General features: G+C 42.4%; 1 long non-coding RNA gene across 1 annotated transcript; it reads left to right on the plus strand.

Annotated features, from left to right (window-relative positions):
- LOC121072883 lies at positions 1-3,038 on the plus strand. The gene is made up of 2 exons (XR_005821427.1): positions 1-556; positions 1,414-3,038. It is a non-coding gene; the product is annotated as an uncharacterized LOC121072883 (long non-coding RNA).
- Positions 3,039-15,836: the final 12,798 nt, after the last annotated feature.

A 15,836-nucleotide genomic window follows, 5' to 3' on the forward strand; every position in this document is an offset into this window, starting at 1 on the left:
AAGAATTTACCATGCAGCGTTGCTTGTATTTGTCTTAATCCGTCCCCATCAGTAAGCCACTCACTGTGGAGGGAAACTCTCCTGTGGACTGAGACTTGGAAGATGCACAGAATACCGAGATTAATACTGACGGCTGGAGCGCCTGTTGGAGGGGGCGATAATGCCGTGCACCACCAGGCAATTCTTTCTATTAAGTAGCACCAAGAAACGATTATGAAATGTTCTTTACAGCCTCCTGGTAGTTGGGTGAAGCCGCGCCGTGCAGATTCCCACTGCTGCTCGGGGGAAGGGGTGCATAGGGCGGAGGACTGCAGCATCCGACCAGCGCTGAGCTGCCCATCGGCGACACAACTTCTGCCTTGAGAACCTTCTCCAAATTCCCTTCCATTGAGGAGCAGGATTGCGTGGCAAGCGCAGTGATAGATTTTGCAAGACCAAGCTGTACGCACGCTCAGCCTGGGGGAATTTCTGAAAGTTTTCTATTTTTCCTTTCTTTGTTTCTTTCTTTTTTTTTTTTTTTTTTTTTTTTTTCTTAACTGTCTGTTGAGGAGATGAGGTAAGTCTTCCTTCTTCCTGATCTCCTGGAGCTACCAGTGTGATATCAAGAAGAGAAACTCACCCTACCTGCCATTTCAGCCTGATCCAGCATGCTTTTGATTTTTTTTTCCCACTCTTCTCTCCTTAAACCCTCATTGTTTTGTGAGGGGGAAGCAGAAAAGAAATTAAAATTGTGATTAGCAGTAAGGAAATCAAATACCTGTTCTCTGAAATTCTGAATAGGAGAATCTCCCAACTCTGATTTCACCTTCTCTTGTGCTCCCTGTTATGGTTTTCACAACTTATGGCTGGAAACAGCTTTTTGAAAGCACACACATGGTGCCACAAATAAGCTACTATTGTAATTTTCTTTTTTTAAGGTCTGCCATTTGTGGTTAGAACTGGATTTTGCACTGGGGTAAAATGTTACACTGAAACGGGAATTAGAGATGGAGTTTTAGTACAGCCCATACAACGTGCATCGGAATGCTTCCTGGAGCCTCGTGGCTCGGGCCAAGCCGGATTTAATGCGGCGATGTCTTTGCCCATTTCCTTAAGCTGCCGTTGAGGAATGGGCTCTGCCTTGATGTGCAGTCACCAGCCTCGGCATTGCTGCAGCCCTGGGAACGCTTGCTTTGAAATGAACTCAGGCAGAGCGATCGCTCAGGGGTAGCTTGCTCCATCAACACAGTTTTTAGTGTTTTCAGTAAATCTCCATTTCACTCAACACAATTTTCATAAAATTCATTGTGAGTGAAACGGCAGCCAGAGGGTTGAGAAACATCCAGTCTTCATGGTTTACCTCTTTTAATGTAAAGATTCATAGTATTTATCACAACTTTCAGGAAAGCTTATCTCATGTATATGTTTGTTCAGCATAAAACCCACTGGCAGGCGAGGCGTCCGCTCCTGCCTCCGTGGGGGTGGAGGCGCTCTAGAGGCCGTGTCCACCACCAGCACAAGTAATCGAAGCAGCGTTTAGGATCTGTTCTCACAGCATCTCTCTCCATCCCCGCCGGAGCCAGGAAGCACCAGTCACCTCCCAGGGGAGCTCCTTCCTGTGGAAATTCCCAGCACAGTTTCTCAACAAAGGAGCTTGAGTGTCTTCTAATATATCTTGGATAAACATCTGCTTGTGATATTCATCCAAAAACTGGAAATACTAGGCTTGCTTCACACTGATTCATTTCAGCAGCTGACCCAGCAGCACTTTATATACCAGTACCGATGATTAACTTTGGTTGACTCAAGAGGTTGTCTTTGGCCTAGATTTAGAGTCAGGCTCAGATCTTTAGTGGAAGACCTCAGGGTTCATGCCTGACACCACCAAATTGTCATGCAAACGCATCCACAGGAAAACAGCTGATGTTAATGTTGCTATTCTACAGACGTGTGCCTCATCTGTGCTGACTGCAGGAGATTCATCTGTCTGGTTTTCAGCCCAGCCTGGGAGCTGATACAGGGACAGACCCCCTTGCCACCTTCACTGTAACTGTAGGGGTGTTTGGTTTAAGCTCCCGGCATAGCAGAAGGTTCCAGGAGCACCAGGAGTAGCAGTTTTTCACAGGAATAATGGTAAAACACCTTGCTTTCCCTCTCCTTCCTGGAGGCAACCCTATGGTTTATTCTTTCTATTTCCAGTGTGTTCTGGGTCATTTCCAGGTCCATTCACTTGATAGCTTTCAGCCCTATTTAATATGTTCCCTGGAAGGGGAGAGAAACGTGTGCTGAGAAACAAGAACGGCTGTCCTTCATCCGAACATCCCCGTCTGGCTGGATTGCACCCACCCTCCCCAAACCCGCTGCGTGGCTTCAAACAGTCTCCTTGTACCCATCCCATGTTTAAAGCCTTCTCAGAAAATAGGTGAATTCCTCTAGCTACTAACCTGCTGGAGGAGCCTGTCAAGGGCTGGCTGCACGCACTTCAGTCTTCGTGAGAATCAAAGTAAAACAAGGAGAGCCTCACAGAAAAGGGTTACAGAGAGTTTCACGTATTTTGCAGCCTTTTCATGGCTTAAATTACGCTTCCCCTTGTTCTAGTTTTAAAAGGCAGAACAGAAAACTTAATTTTAACACTGGAAAATGAAGGCTCTTCAATTATTTATAACATTAAAATGTACAAATGTTTGATCAATGAACTTGAAAAAAACATGCAACTACAAAACCCATTTCACAGTGTTCTAAAGTTCATGTGGCAGAGATAGAGAAGTGAAATGATTATTAACAGACGAAGAGCAGCATTTTAATAACATTCAGGCTGTAATAATGAGGCTGACAAAAGCAAGGAAATTCAAAGCCAACACTGATCTGATGTTCCCTCCTTAACACGTAGGCTCTCTCTAATTTTGCAGAACGTAAGATATTGTAAGAAAGCTGCAGACATGCCTGAGACCCCTCGGTGTGGTGCCCAGTGGGGTGGCAGCAGGATGAGGTACCTTTTGTTTCAGAACTTTGTCATTTTGTAGTGGAGTGTTTGGAATAAACACACAGCTGTGTCTTCATTCTTTTTTTTTTTCTTTTTTTTTTCGTACGTCTTTTTTTTTTTTATGTTTTTTTGTCCTCAAGCTTCGCTATTACTGTCAACAGTACCAGTGACATCTTTTTCTCTTAAAAATGCTGAAATATGAAATTTCCCTTGAAACAATGCCAGGTGAACCCAGCACACCAAGCAATGGTTTATAGAGGGGTTATAGATGGTGGCAACTTCTGGACACCCCAAAGGCAGAGAGCCCCCAAACCATTGCTGTGCTCCTGGAAAGCGTGATTTAGGGATGAAGTGGGCTTACAGCGGGTGTGAGGCTTGTTGGTGGCTGCCCAGGTCCCCTTGTGGGTGGTGGCAGCTGGGGAATGAGGGGCTCAAAGTGTCTCCATCTCCATCAGCTCTCAGTGTCCTTACACTGGGATGTTCTCTCCAGGGGCTTGAAAGCTGGGAAGGGCTGGTGGTGTCTTTTCTTCATGTTAATAGCATATTTTTTTTGGATAGGTACACAAGTTTTCTTACAAAAAGAAGTTTATTTTCCAAATACCAGCCCTTTCCAGAAAAACAAACACAATTCTATCAGCCAACTACACAACTGCGATAAATCCCGTTTGTTCAGCACTTTTCTGAGATAAATGGTCATTCTTGTTTAAAGGCTTTGGATTTTAAGATGCTTCTTATGCAACAGCAAACCAAAAACCGTCTGGTTTTACTGTGCTTTAGCAAAGCTGTGAAGTTTATAAGAAAAATGCCTTTCCAGATGGGAGAGGACACAGACACTAGATACAGAGCACAATACACTGTGAAGAGTTTATTATATGTAAACTTCCATTTATATGCTTTTAAGGGTAAGAAAATGATATCTGGGAGACCATGGGTAGCCTAGTTTCAGTTTGCAGCAGTTAGATGTAAGCAAACTGCCAACGAAGTAAGGGACCTTTTGCCTCTCCCCTTCCCTGGCCCTATTTGGGAGGGAGAGTCCTGAGCTGGGGAGAGGGGAGAGGGCACTTCTCAGCTTTTGGGGATGTCTCCCCTGCCCTAACGAAGGCTGTGTTTCCAGAGCCCATCCTGTTAGTGACCAGGTGGCCAAGCCAAGGTGTGGGCAGCCAGGGGGCAGCCCCGTGGGGTGGGCAGTGTCCCTGGACGCACAGGGACCGCCAAGGAGCCAGCTGCCCTTCCCCAAGCTCCTGCCTGGAAAACAAGAGCCCAACCTTCATGTCTTGGTCCTGCAGCTCCTAATTATGCCCTGCACAAGGCCTTAGATGTGAAGTCTGCTGCAGAAGCAGGACGGTGACGACGATGAAAGGGAGCAACATCAAAAGTGTCAGGAAGAGGAGAAGGCAATGCCATATCAGTGTTGAAGCTACATGCATATTCCAATTTGCTATGTGACTGTGTTACTAATTTGGAAGGGGAAAAAATCAGATTATACGCAGAATGGCATCCCATAAGGTGTCTCAGGAATATGCAACTGAGGAAGAGTTTCTTAACAGCGAAGTCATGTGCTGTTGAACCTAGTCTCAACACACAAATAAAGTATAATTAGGGCTCATTAGGAACGGAGATAGGGCTGCTGGATCTCAGGTCTGTCTGCAGACACCCCAGTAGGAATTAACAGAGAAGAAACAAGGTCACAGCACTTACACTTTGGTGAGGAGTGAGGAGGAATGGGGAAGCATCGTCCTTACGCATCCCGCTCTGGGAGGATGTGTTGTATGTTTTCAGTCTAGCCTTGCAATATTTTAAAAATTACATAATTGATCAGGTGCAGGGGGAAAAAAAGGAAAGTTACAAAAATTCTATTAATAAAATTTACTAGATTAATAAGTCGTAGTATTACATATAAAAATTTGGCATTAAATATTTAAAGTTTCTATTAATAAAATACTAGATTAATAAAGCCTAATATTAAATATAAAAATTTAATTGAGTGCAGTTCATCGACTTTGCAACATGAAAACCAAAGCAAGAGGCGTGCCAGCTCTCACTTGTGCAAGGGCTCATGGCTGTGGCCAGAAAAAGCAGAGCTGAGTCACTGGCAACGGGATGACAGTAAGTGAGCAGGGACATGGCCTGATCCCATATCACAAAATCCTTTTCAGATTTGACCATCGGTCTCTGCAAAACAGCTAAAATAAACTATGATGTGATGCAAGACAGGAGCCTGGAAGGCAGTACAGTGGGAGTAAGGCTGTTTCCTAATCTGCAAATGTGGGTGCCTATAGGAAACTGTGTATCCTGAGATTTCTGACGGGAGTTCCCACATCTGTAGTGTTAATATGGATGAATTTTGCCCCAACTAGCAAATACGTGTTCAGACCTTACATATATATGGAGCTGGACCCTTGGCTGACATCAGTTGTTCAGGCACACTCAGGTGCAGCACTGGTGAGGGAGGGGGAATGCAACACTGAAATAAAATATGAGATTTATACCCAAAAAGCCTAAAATTTCAAAAGCTAATTTTGCACAATATGTGTAGAGGAGGAGGTGTTACCTAAAAATATTTAATCAAAAAGGAAAAAAATATTTTTAGAGTATGTTTCCTAAATATATACTTTGTTGTTTGTTTGTTTGTTTTTGCTTGTTTGTTTGTTTGTTTTTGCATTGGAAGTGTTCATAATTTCTTCTTCCAAGATAACGTAAACTACCTTTTCCTCTGATGTTTTTGGAGATTTTTGCCTAGAGTTAGTAAAAACAGCACTTTTTACCTCTGCTCAGACAGTGTTTATAGCAAATGGTAAAATTGAGTTTAAATTAGGATAAAATACTAAAATTAATATTCATTGACTTTTATGTTTCATTATCATTAGAAATTAGCTTATTCTTGGGTAAACAGTTTATAGCAAGATATAAATATTTCCCGTTGACCTATTAACTGGCTCAATATATTATGAAGTTATTGACAGTTGCAGTAAAATTTACAAACAGCTATTAAACCTTTTAACATACTAGATATGTCTAAGTCTCTATAACACAGAGAAATGATTTTTTAAGATAATCTTCTCCTGATATTAAATTCCTCCAAGATTTTAATATATTGTCAAAGTTTATGGGTCATAAAATAAACCTAGAGCTTACAAAAAATTTACACAAGGATATTATTTAAGAAAAAGGACATGTAAGTTTTAGTACAGTAGGAATGATGATATAAACCACTGAAACATATAAAAGTACATACAAAATACTATGTTAAAGTAACATTAAATGTCTTGTATAAATCCACAAGTCAAGGTTTAAGGTTTTTTTTACAGTGTCTGAATCTCTTATTATTGTGTCTAGATAATGACACACTTGCAGTGCAGCACTTAGAAAAGCTCACTTTTGATGGATGTAAAAGCATGAAATAATGATAGACCAAGAAATCCTAATTCTGAATTCCCTGATAATGTAAGGTTAGGGCACATACTCCACGGGCCTGATTCAACAATGTATTACTCCATTCTGAACCTGATGTAAATCATTTAAAAATCAATAAAAATGGGTCAGCTGGCTGGTGTAAATTGGTCTACCTTCATTATAGTCCATGGATGGATGCCAGTTTACACCAGCTGAGAAATTGGCCTGGTGCAGTTATATCTGTGTAAAGCTGTCAGAACTCGGTGATTAATCAGAAACTGCACATTTACGATAGCTTTTCTCCGTTTCCCTTATATATATACGTATTTAAAAGTTGGGTGGTTCGGTACTGCCCTTCAAATAAGAGTAATGTCGTGTAACCTGATCTGCGTTCAACAGAAGTGTCACGTTCCTCTTATTAGCAGGCATTAGGCACTTGAAGGAAGAATGCCTGTGATGCTGCAAGACTGGGGAAATTGCGATGCTACAACTGAAGGCATCCTTCAGCTTCAGCAGCAGGGACAGCACCCAAGCTGGGGCTGCTCCAGGAGGTGCCCTACCTGTGCACATGGCTGTCACTGGTGTCCAGAACCAGCAACTAGACAAGACTGCATCCTGAGAGCCAGAGGAATATGTGAGCACTGTGGGAAACAGAATATTAGCTATATTCTTGCAGAAAGCTTGTGCTGTACTGCATGTTTCTAAGGTTAAGCTGGTGAGTGCCTGTTTCCAGCCTTCATGCTTATTGCCTGGTGTGTACAGAGGAACAGCCCTTGCTGTGGAGGAGCCCTTCTGGAGGCCATGGCTATTCTTTCTAGGAGCCTTCTCCTCCCACAGTTTGCTGAAGCTAATCAACTTCTCCATAACTGTTGGCCCACAGCTGAACAACTCCTCAGGAAAACAACAAGGGGCTGTGATTGCAGCTTAAACTTTCCTCTGTCAATATCCAAAGGAATGAGGCAGTAGTGGAGAAGTGCAATAGTCTTAGGCACAACCAGGAGAATGGATGCACATGAAACAGCTGAAAGGAGCTGCTTTGCTTCCCTTTTGATGCCAGATCATCCACGTATTTTGAGTGTCCTACCTTGAACGAAGGTGCCCCAGGTCCTGCAGCAGAATGGAGCACATGTTCCAGTTCAACAGAGGTCCTGCAGGACCATCACCTAGCTAATAGTAGCAAAACCAACAAGGTGTGTTTTGTTTTTATGTATTGTTTGCAACCTGGGGCCACGCCTGGTGGGCTTTCCACCCTGAAGCCAGGCTTGTTGTGGGTGTCTCCTGGAGGGCCAGAGCCACCCAGGTCCCAGGAGCTTGGTGGGGCTGGAAGCAGAGCAGGCTCGCCTCGTGCAAGCATGCAATATAACTGACGTGACTTTGTGGTTTCCTATCTCAGCTTTGAAATATAGTAAACTCACAAAAGCTACTGTAGAGTTCAGAACAAACACAGGGGGTATGTTTAGTTATTTGTTTTTGTAGTAAAATAAAATATTTATTATACACAGACACCTACTGTGAACAGAGGGTAAGGCCACTGTGTTTTATCTCTAGGGTGTCATGTTTGACTTCCATTAGGGATGTATTATAGACCTGTGGGTTTTCATGAATTCAGAAAGTCCACTTTGAACACTGATTTCAAAGCCTACAGGGGGTGTGAGGAATGTAAGAACACTGCTTCGTAGGAAGGAACCTGTTGCATCTAACAAACACCTTGCGTTTGATAAGTCAGAGCTGAGGTATACTGTAGAGAAAGGCACTCTCATTTTATATTTTCTTTTTTTTTATACTGATTTTAAAGGAAGATTTCCTATTGTTTGCTGTGCAACTTTAGCCCGTATGAAACCTCAAGGTGAAGACAATGAATGAGTTCCTGAAAAGCACACCATTACATCAACATACTTTACACGTTTTACCCTAATTCCCTCCCAATGAATCATATGGGAGGAGAAAATGACCTCAGTGATCAGGTGGATACAGATATATCTCCATAAGTGCCTCTCAGATTAATGATGCTGTCCAAAACTCTAAGTAACACTCGACGGAGAAGCATAGAGAGGTCTTCAGAGGTGGGTGTTGTGGCAGGAGTGGGGGCTGCCCATGCTTGTGCTCCCCTGCATAGCCCCGGTGGTGGACAGCAAAGGGTTGGTGGTGAGAACCAGCTTATGGGGCTCAGCACCACGCAGACCTGAGCAGCCTTTGGGTTAAGCAGCCCCATGTTTGTGGGAAGGTGGGAGCAGCCCCATGGTCTGCTCAGGACACCACCAACAATGTGGGGGCACCGTCTTAGCCTACCGGAGTTGTTGGAGGTCCCAGCAGGAAGGCAGAGAGGATGCCAAAAGGATCTGATGTGAAAGCATGAAACTTTCAGGTGCTTTTTTTCACCAGGATGCTCTTCTCCTCTGCACTCCTGCCCATGGCTGAGCAGCCAGGAATACATTCCCCCTCTTTAGACTTGTCTCAGCTCAAACGATGCGTGCAGGTGACAGTATATAAAATGCAAAGACCTCAAGTAGAGAAATTGGGACCCTGTTTCAAAGTTGGCCGTTACGTAGGGAATTCATGTTTTCTCATGGCCACCAAATGTTTTAAAAAAATACTCAAAGGACTTGACTTTGTGAAACTAATGCAAGAATCAGGCAGCATGGTTAGAGCTGTCTTCATTTAACCTCCTCCAGACAGTGAGTAAGGGTATATTTTGACTGTTCAAAGGACTGTTATGTCCCTTGTTCCACTTATTGCTAGCCAGGGAGGGAATGCACATGGATGTGTTTTTGGGATGATTTCACGGAGGGGACAAACACACTGAATTTGGACAAGTGCAGAAGGCAGTGGGTTTCTCACAGGCAATGAAAAAAATTGGCTCTGCTGATTTTCTTCGTTGTAGACAGGTCAATACAAGAAGTTATTAGTGCCTACGAGGCTGAGCATAACTGGGAATGGAAAAAGTGTAGTAATAGAAAGCATGTCTAGCAATACTTAGTCACACATGATGCTACTAACCAGGCTTCTGCTACTAATTACATCTTTAGTTAATGTCTCTGTCTTTTCAGATCTACTTTACAGATTCTATGTTGACATGGGGTAATGTGTTCAAAAGCACATGGATCTCATTTTTTCAGTAGGCTATAGTATTTACATGTGAAATCCTGTCATGAGCAATTTCCATAATACTCTAAAAGACAACCTGTCACAGTAGGTTCTTTCACAACAGCTGTCTGATAGAGTAATCAGTGGACAAAATGATTTACTTGTTTCCAAATGAAATTGTAGTGGGGTTAAGAGGGCTGTTAAGTTAGACAACGTGCAAGTTGTCACTCTCTTTTGTTTTGTTTTGTTCTTCTTTTTCTCTTTTCCTTTATTGTATTTATTTATTTTTCTTCCCCTGGGGATTTTACATCAAAGACGTGAGCTGCTCCTAAAGCAGTCAGTAGTAAAATTCCAGTTGGCTTTGTGGAAACTAAGGGTTCACCTTGTTCCTGCAAACTGCATCACAAATAAAGTTTTTGGTAGTGTACCATCACCTTTGGAAATGACTTAGGGTCCTACTATTCACTAATAGGATACTTACCCTATACCCAAGGTTGTTCTGAGAGTGCAGGGCTCTTCCCAGGTCCTACACACACTAATAATATGAAGTGAGAGAGGTTAGCAGCAATAGTCATGGACAGTAAGTCCTGACTTGGTTATGTGCTTCCCGTTCCACTTGAATTCAACCATTAAATCTGAACTTCCAGTTCAAATTAAATATGTCATGACCAATGTCAGATATATGGACAACTTCAGAGTGGAATAACCCAAGGCAATCTGCTCTGATCGTATCATGCCTTAAGTCTCAGACTAAATCCAGGGGGAATTTAATAAAATAACTCAGTCAAGCATTGATCTTTTCCTGATGGTTTTCTTTTCCTTTCCAATGGCCCTCTTACACACATTCCCCCCCTTCCCCCTTGCACAACAACACTGTATCATACAGGCACAACTCAAAGTATTTCAGTACTGCTGCTATTGCACCTTTGCTGTTGACCTTCTTCCTCTCCATCTCTCATCTGATGACAGTGTTCTAGTGTGACAGAATTAAATCTTTTTGTTTCTCTCCCTCTCTGCCTATATGCTGCTCTTCTGTTATATTTGTTAAATAAAGTGTGTAAAGTATTGTAAAATGGGATGTCTGTGTCACAGAAGAAGCAGCATGGTGTTGCGCTGTGGTCCAGCACTATTGTAAGCAGAACTCTGCAGATCCTGTTTGAGAATTTGATTTTCAGCTCCGTGTATCCATCCCTTCCACTGTGGTGGTAAGCCAAGCCCAGCACATGGCTCACTAGAAAATTTAGTGTGTTACTTGGGCATGATAGTAAGGCAGCCCAATGGAGACAAGAGGCTGGCACCATGTGTCAGCTCCAGGGGTTAGCAAGCAAGGGGAAAGGACCAGCCTTGGGACGCAAGTCTCATGGATGCTCAGAGAATGGGACACAAGCACGTGGGAGACTCCTGCCTGGTTTTCTGTAAAAATACAGAGGTTTTTAGACCTCCATTAGAATATTATACCTAGTAGGATATTGTAAGATATATCTACTAGAATATAACATTTCAGACTTAAAAAAACTTTCATTTAAATCTCACCCATTGAGATGTAACATTTAAAATTTATTCCAATATTGTGACAGTCATTATTGGATGCGACAATTGCAATCAACTTCACTGTCAAACAATTTGGATTGTCAAACAATCTCTTAGTTTGTTACTGCTGTATCACATGAACTATCCTCACTTCCCCTTTCCTTATTTTTTTTTTTTTTTTGCCTTAAAAATCTATAGGATGGTAGAAGAGGGCCTCAAAATATATTTACTTCTAGACTAGCCAGGTGTTCCTGGTGAGAAGGATGTAGCTGGGAAGCAGAAGTACAGGCCTTTTTCTGGGGCTGTGGGACAGTTCGGGTTCCTGTGACGGTCCTTACAGGAAACCCACTATAGAGACAGTGGCAAAAAACTGCACTGCTGAACCGACATGGGAAACTTAACATTTACAGCATAAAGTCCAGAAAAGAGAACATTTCATTATACGACATTGCTTTAAAAATGAGTCCTTGGGTAAGATCGCTCTCTGATTTGAAACCCTTCCAGGGTTTGGAAGAGTTTCAAATAAAATTAAAAGAAAAACAAAGCCCAGACTCCTGAGATAGCTCAACTGCATACTGAAGAGTGAGTGTGAGGGTATGTTTTGTCTCTAAAGAAAATATCAGAGCCGATAGCAGTCAAGATAGTTTATAAGCATGAACATAACTTTGAATAGCCCTAGCTCCGGTTTACCATGACCTCTGCAATGCAACTCTGAATAAAAAGTATAAAAATATTCCCTCAATACCAGATACACACTAGAAATGAAACTTAAACTCAGAAGATTTGATAATCACTGGCAAGTCTTGTTTCTAGTGATGATGCTGATTGAACTTTTCTTTTAATTTTATTTTATTAATTATAAAATAGAAGTTTTTCGAGGAATCTAAGAAAAGAACTCTCCTTTCCCTAAAGATGCAATACATGCACACATCAGGAAACACAGGCGATATAACATAAGGAGGCTTTTATTCAATGTTTGAAAGCTTTCCTTTGTTTCATTTCTCTTTGAGTTTTAACTCTTGCATGCTTCTTCCCTTGCCATGAAGTGGTTAATGCACAATCTGATTTTTTATTTTCACAAAGGCAAAATGTGACTGCTCTTTCTCTACACACTGGCCCTTTCACATAGCTCTCCTCACCATCTGAAAATGGGCCTTGTTGAACTGCCAGCACAAGCTTCCCTTTGTCCTTCCTGTGCTATCAGGTGCAGTCAGCAGTGCTAGGAAGTGGTACCAGCAGCAGGGAATGATCATTTCAGAGTATGGATGGATTGTGCCTCACTGGCCATGCCCTGGCTGCTTGCCTTGTCCTTTTTCTGTCTCAGCCATGTCATACCTCAGCCATGTGTTTTCTCTCCCCTGCACTCATCCCCTTGAGTGGGCTGTGCACTTTCAACAACCCAGCACATATACCTCTTCAGTCTGCACCGAGACACTTTAATTTTTACCTTTCTTTTATTTGTAGTGCAGTAAATTAATATAAAATCTCAAAAGAATGAGGATCAATTGAAGTTGAGAGTTTTAGTATGTTGGACTGCTCTTTCTAAATTGAAAGAGAGGAGATTTAGATTAGATATAAAGAGGAAATTCTTCACTCAGAGGGTGGTGAGGCCCTGGTGCAGGGTGCCCAGAGATGTGGGTGTCCTATCCCTGGCAGTGCCCAAGGCCAGGCTGGGGGGGCTTTGGGCAGCCTGGGCTGCGGGCAGGGGTCCTGCCCATGGCATGGGGGGAACCAGGTGTGCATTTGTATGAGAAATATGCAATAAAAGTGAAATCTGGTACTATTGCAAGTCATCAGCAAGGTTAGAAAGGTCCAATGGGGAGAGGATTTGGTGGGAAGTCTGTGCATGGGGAAACAAAGTGTCCAATGTCCCCTTTTTATGGGATTTTAATGTTTCTGCCAAGTGGACCAAGGCATGGTCCTTAAAGTCTCCTTGGAAGGAGTGGGCAGAAGCTCACCACTGGCATAAGGCCCCATGCTGCAGTCATGGCTGGGCAGGGCAGTTGGGTAAGAAGCAGCCCAGCCCACCCTCTGCACCCTGGGGAAGTGGACACAGCCATGGTCTCGTGCTCTGTGCCAGCTCTGAGCCGTTGTAGTGAAACTCGGAATATTTCTGCAGCAGTGCCATGGGCACCCACATACACGTGTTTGTATGGCAGTGAAATGTTTTACAGCTATTGTGTGTTTAAAATGCTGGGGAGACATGGAAGTCCTTCAGGACAATCAGTTCTACCAAGTGGTCTTTTCTGGCTTCTGGACCTCTTCCTGTGCTTTCTCATGTCCTGCATTGCTAATAGAAGCAAAGACACTATGTCCAAAAGCCTCTTCAGAAGGACAGAGAATTAACTAAGGATAGGATGGAAGGAACTTGCGGGTTTTTGTGTTTCAAAGCACTGGAGACATTGAAAAACAACAGGTTTCATTAGCTGAGGAAGTGGATTATCAGTGGGTGAACTGAGAAAGGAGAAGGACTGACATTGTCCAATACATTGAGAAAAGAGTCTTGGTGCTGAGGACTCTGGTAAAATGAACTAAAACATTGGAGTGTTGAGGAGATTTTGCTCATTTTGAGTTCTTGAACATAATGTTTTTTTCTGGCTGAGCTGTGTAGAACACAAACCAGCACGGCACTTCCTGCCTTCACTCCCTGCACTTGTCTGGGATTATTCATGTCATAAATCATTCACAGCTTTACTGAGGTGATTCTTACATAGTCAGTCTATATCTTTAACACAAAATCAAGGAGAAAACAAAACAAAACAAACAAAACAAAAAAGTATCTATTCCATATATATTCCAGTTTCCTGAGCCAGATTTTCTATCTCCATAAAAAAATTAAAAAATCTAAGCCAATGTGAGAGCCAATGAGAAATGCCAGAAGTACATTTAGCTTCTGTACTCTTACCAGGAAGGCTGAGGTTTCTTATTCTCTCCACAAGGTACCACTTTGATGGGTTTTGCCCATTGACATCCTTCCTCCTCCCTTCTGGTCTCTGTTCCGTCTCATCTTTGTGCTTCTCCTCCTGCCCTGCCCCCAGCAGTGGCTCAGGGCTCCCCACACAGATCCTCCCACGGGCACTGCTGAAGCCTCGTGATGGCTGAACTGGGCTTTACAACAGCAGTTGTCACTTCAGGCATTTTTGCCATTCAAAGCCCATCTGCAGCATGACAAAAATCTACACAATGCCATGTTTGCTAGGAATCATCCCCAAAAACATCTGATGAGCTCCGTTTTGAGTGTACTGTGAACAGCAGTTCACACATTCACTGTGTCATCAGTAGGTAGCTTATTGCCTTCCAAAGATCCTTCTGGATATATATATATATATCCAGATCTCTCTCTCTCTCTCTCTCTCTCTCTCTCTATATATATATATATGTACACACACACATATATTGTTATATAGTTGTACAGTTGTTTAAAAATCTCTCCTGTCTCTAAATTGTGTTTTCCTGCAACAATGATTAAAAAACAAACAAACAAACAAAAAAAAAAACAACAGCCAACCAACCAACCAACCACCGCCAACAAAAGAAAACATAAATTTAGGACCTCTTCTATTTTCCAAAAACATCTTTGCTCTATTTTACATATATTATCAGCTGAATACATTTAAATGCCAACATTAACTTCAAAAACGTTGTATCAGGTGGAATGACAGTGTGCTGTGTGATTAGACACAATGCTGGATGATGTGGTGTGCTGTTTGGAAACTAATTTGCAAATAAGTTTTAAACAAATTGGAATATGTGTTGTTCAGCCTGAAGTATAAAAGTATCTTATATACCAACAGTAGTGAATTATTTAGGAAACTGGATTAAGGATGGCAAATAGGACATATGTTACCAAGAGATGAAGGAGAACGGATTTTTGGAAAATATTCCAAAAAGAGCCTAGTAGAGGCTTGCCAAACTTAGTATTAAAAGACATAGCTGTCTTGAGCTGAGTTCAGAAAAAGGTCTTAATGTCAAATGTTTTCAATTTTTTTACATTAAATGAACTGAAATTCAGCCAAACCAGATTCCTCAGATTTGGAAAAAAAGGGTTCCCTCCCAAGCTGAGGAGAAGCAGCCAAGTTTCATCCTGACAGGAACATTTTTGCCAAAGTTATAAAAGCTGAAGTGAAAGTAATGGTGCTGTAGCAGGCATTTATAAAGCAGCTTCATCCCAAAAGGTCCTAAAGCACATTACATATACTCGACTGCATTCCTTAGTCCTTAGTCATACCTTGCTCATACAGATTCTCATTCAAATATGTAATTTGAGGGCACAGGCCTGAAAGTCCCATGCAGGAGCCCACAGTTTGGGTCCCTTTCCACATCTTCTCTCATGGTGGGAACCCAATGGCACGTGTGCCTGGGACGTTGGCTTTGCTGGAGATTCAGGCCTTAAGGAGTGCAAGTGCCGGGTGCCTAAATGCAGCTGGAGAGGATTGACTGCACATTAGTGAAATGGCTGTGATCCAAAACTGTGGACTGTGATTCAATAGCATATACTCTGCCATGGGGTCGTGGGTTACAAACCAGGGTTTGCTGCTAGCTTCATTGGGGTCTCGGTGCTGTCCGGTGCCCCATGAGCAGCAGTGAGCTCCTCCACACCCTGTTGACATGGAGTTATACTTAGTCCTGAGTTACCAAGATATTTGGTTTGCAAATCATCTGCATTATTTGCTCAGGTACTCAATCCTTAAAGCACTCACCGCTACAATACTTTTTCAAGACTTTTCTTGGCTTTAAAAATAATTCATCTTCTTCATGAGTTCCTCCCCTAATATCTATGTCTGTAGGCGTATAGATATTTCCCATAGATGGCTCTGGAATTTTATGTTTTCTTTCATGTTTTACCTAGATTAGCCTGATTTTTAGG

Source organism: Cygnus olor, chromosome 7, assembly GCF_009769625.2.
Source record: "Cygnus olor isolate bCygOlo1 chromosome 7, bCygOlo1.pri.v2, whole genome shotgun sequence".
NCBI lineage: Eukaryota > Metazoa > Chordata > Aves > Anseriformes > Anatidae > Cygnus > Cygnus olor.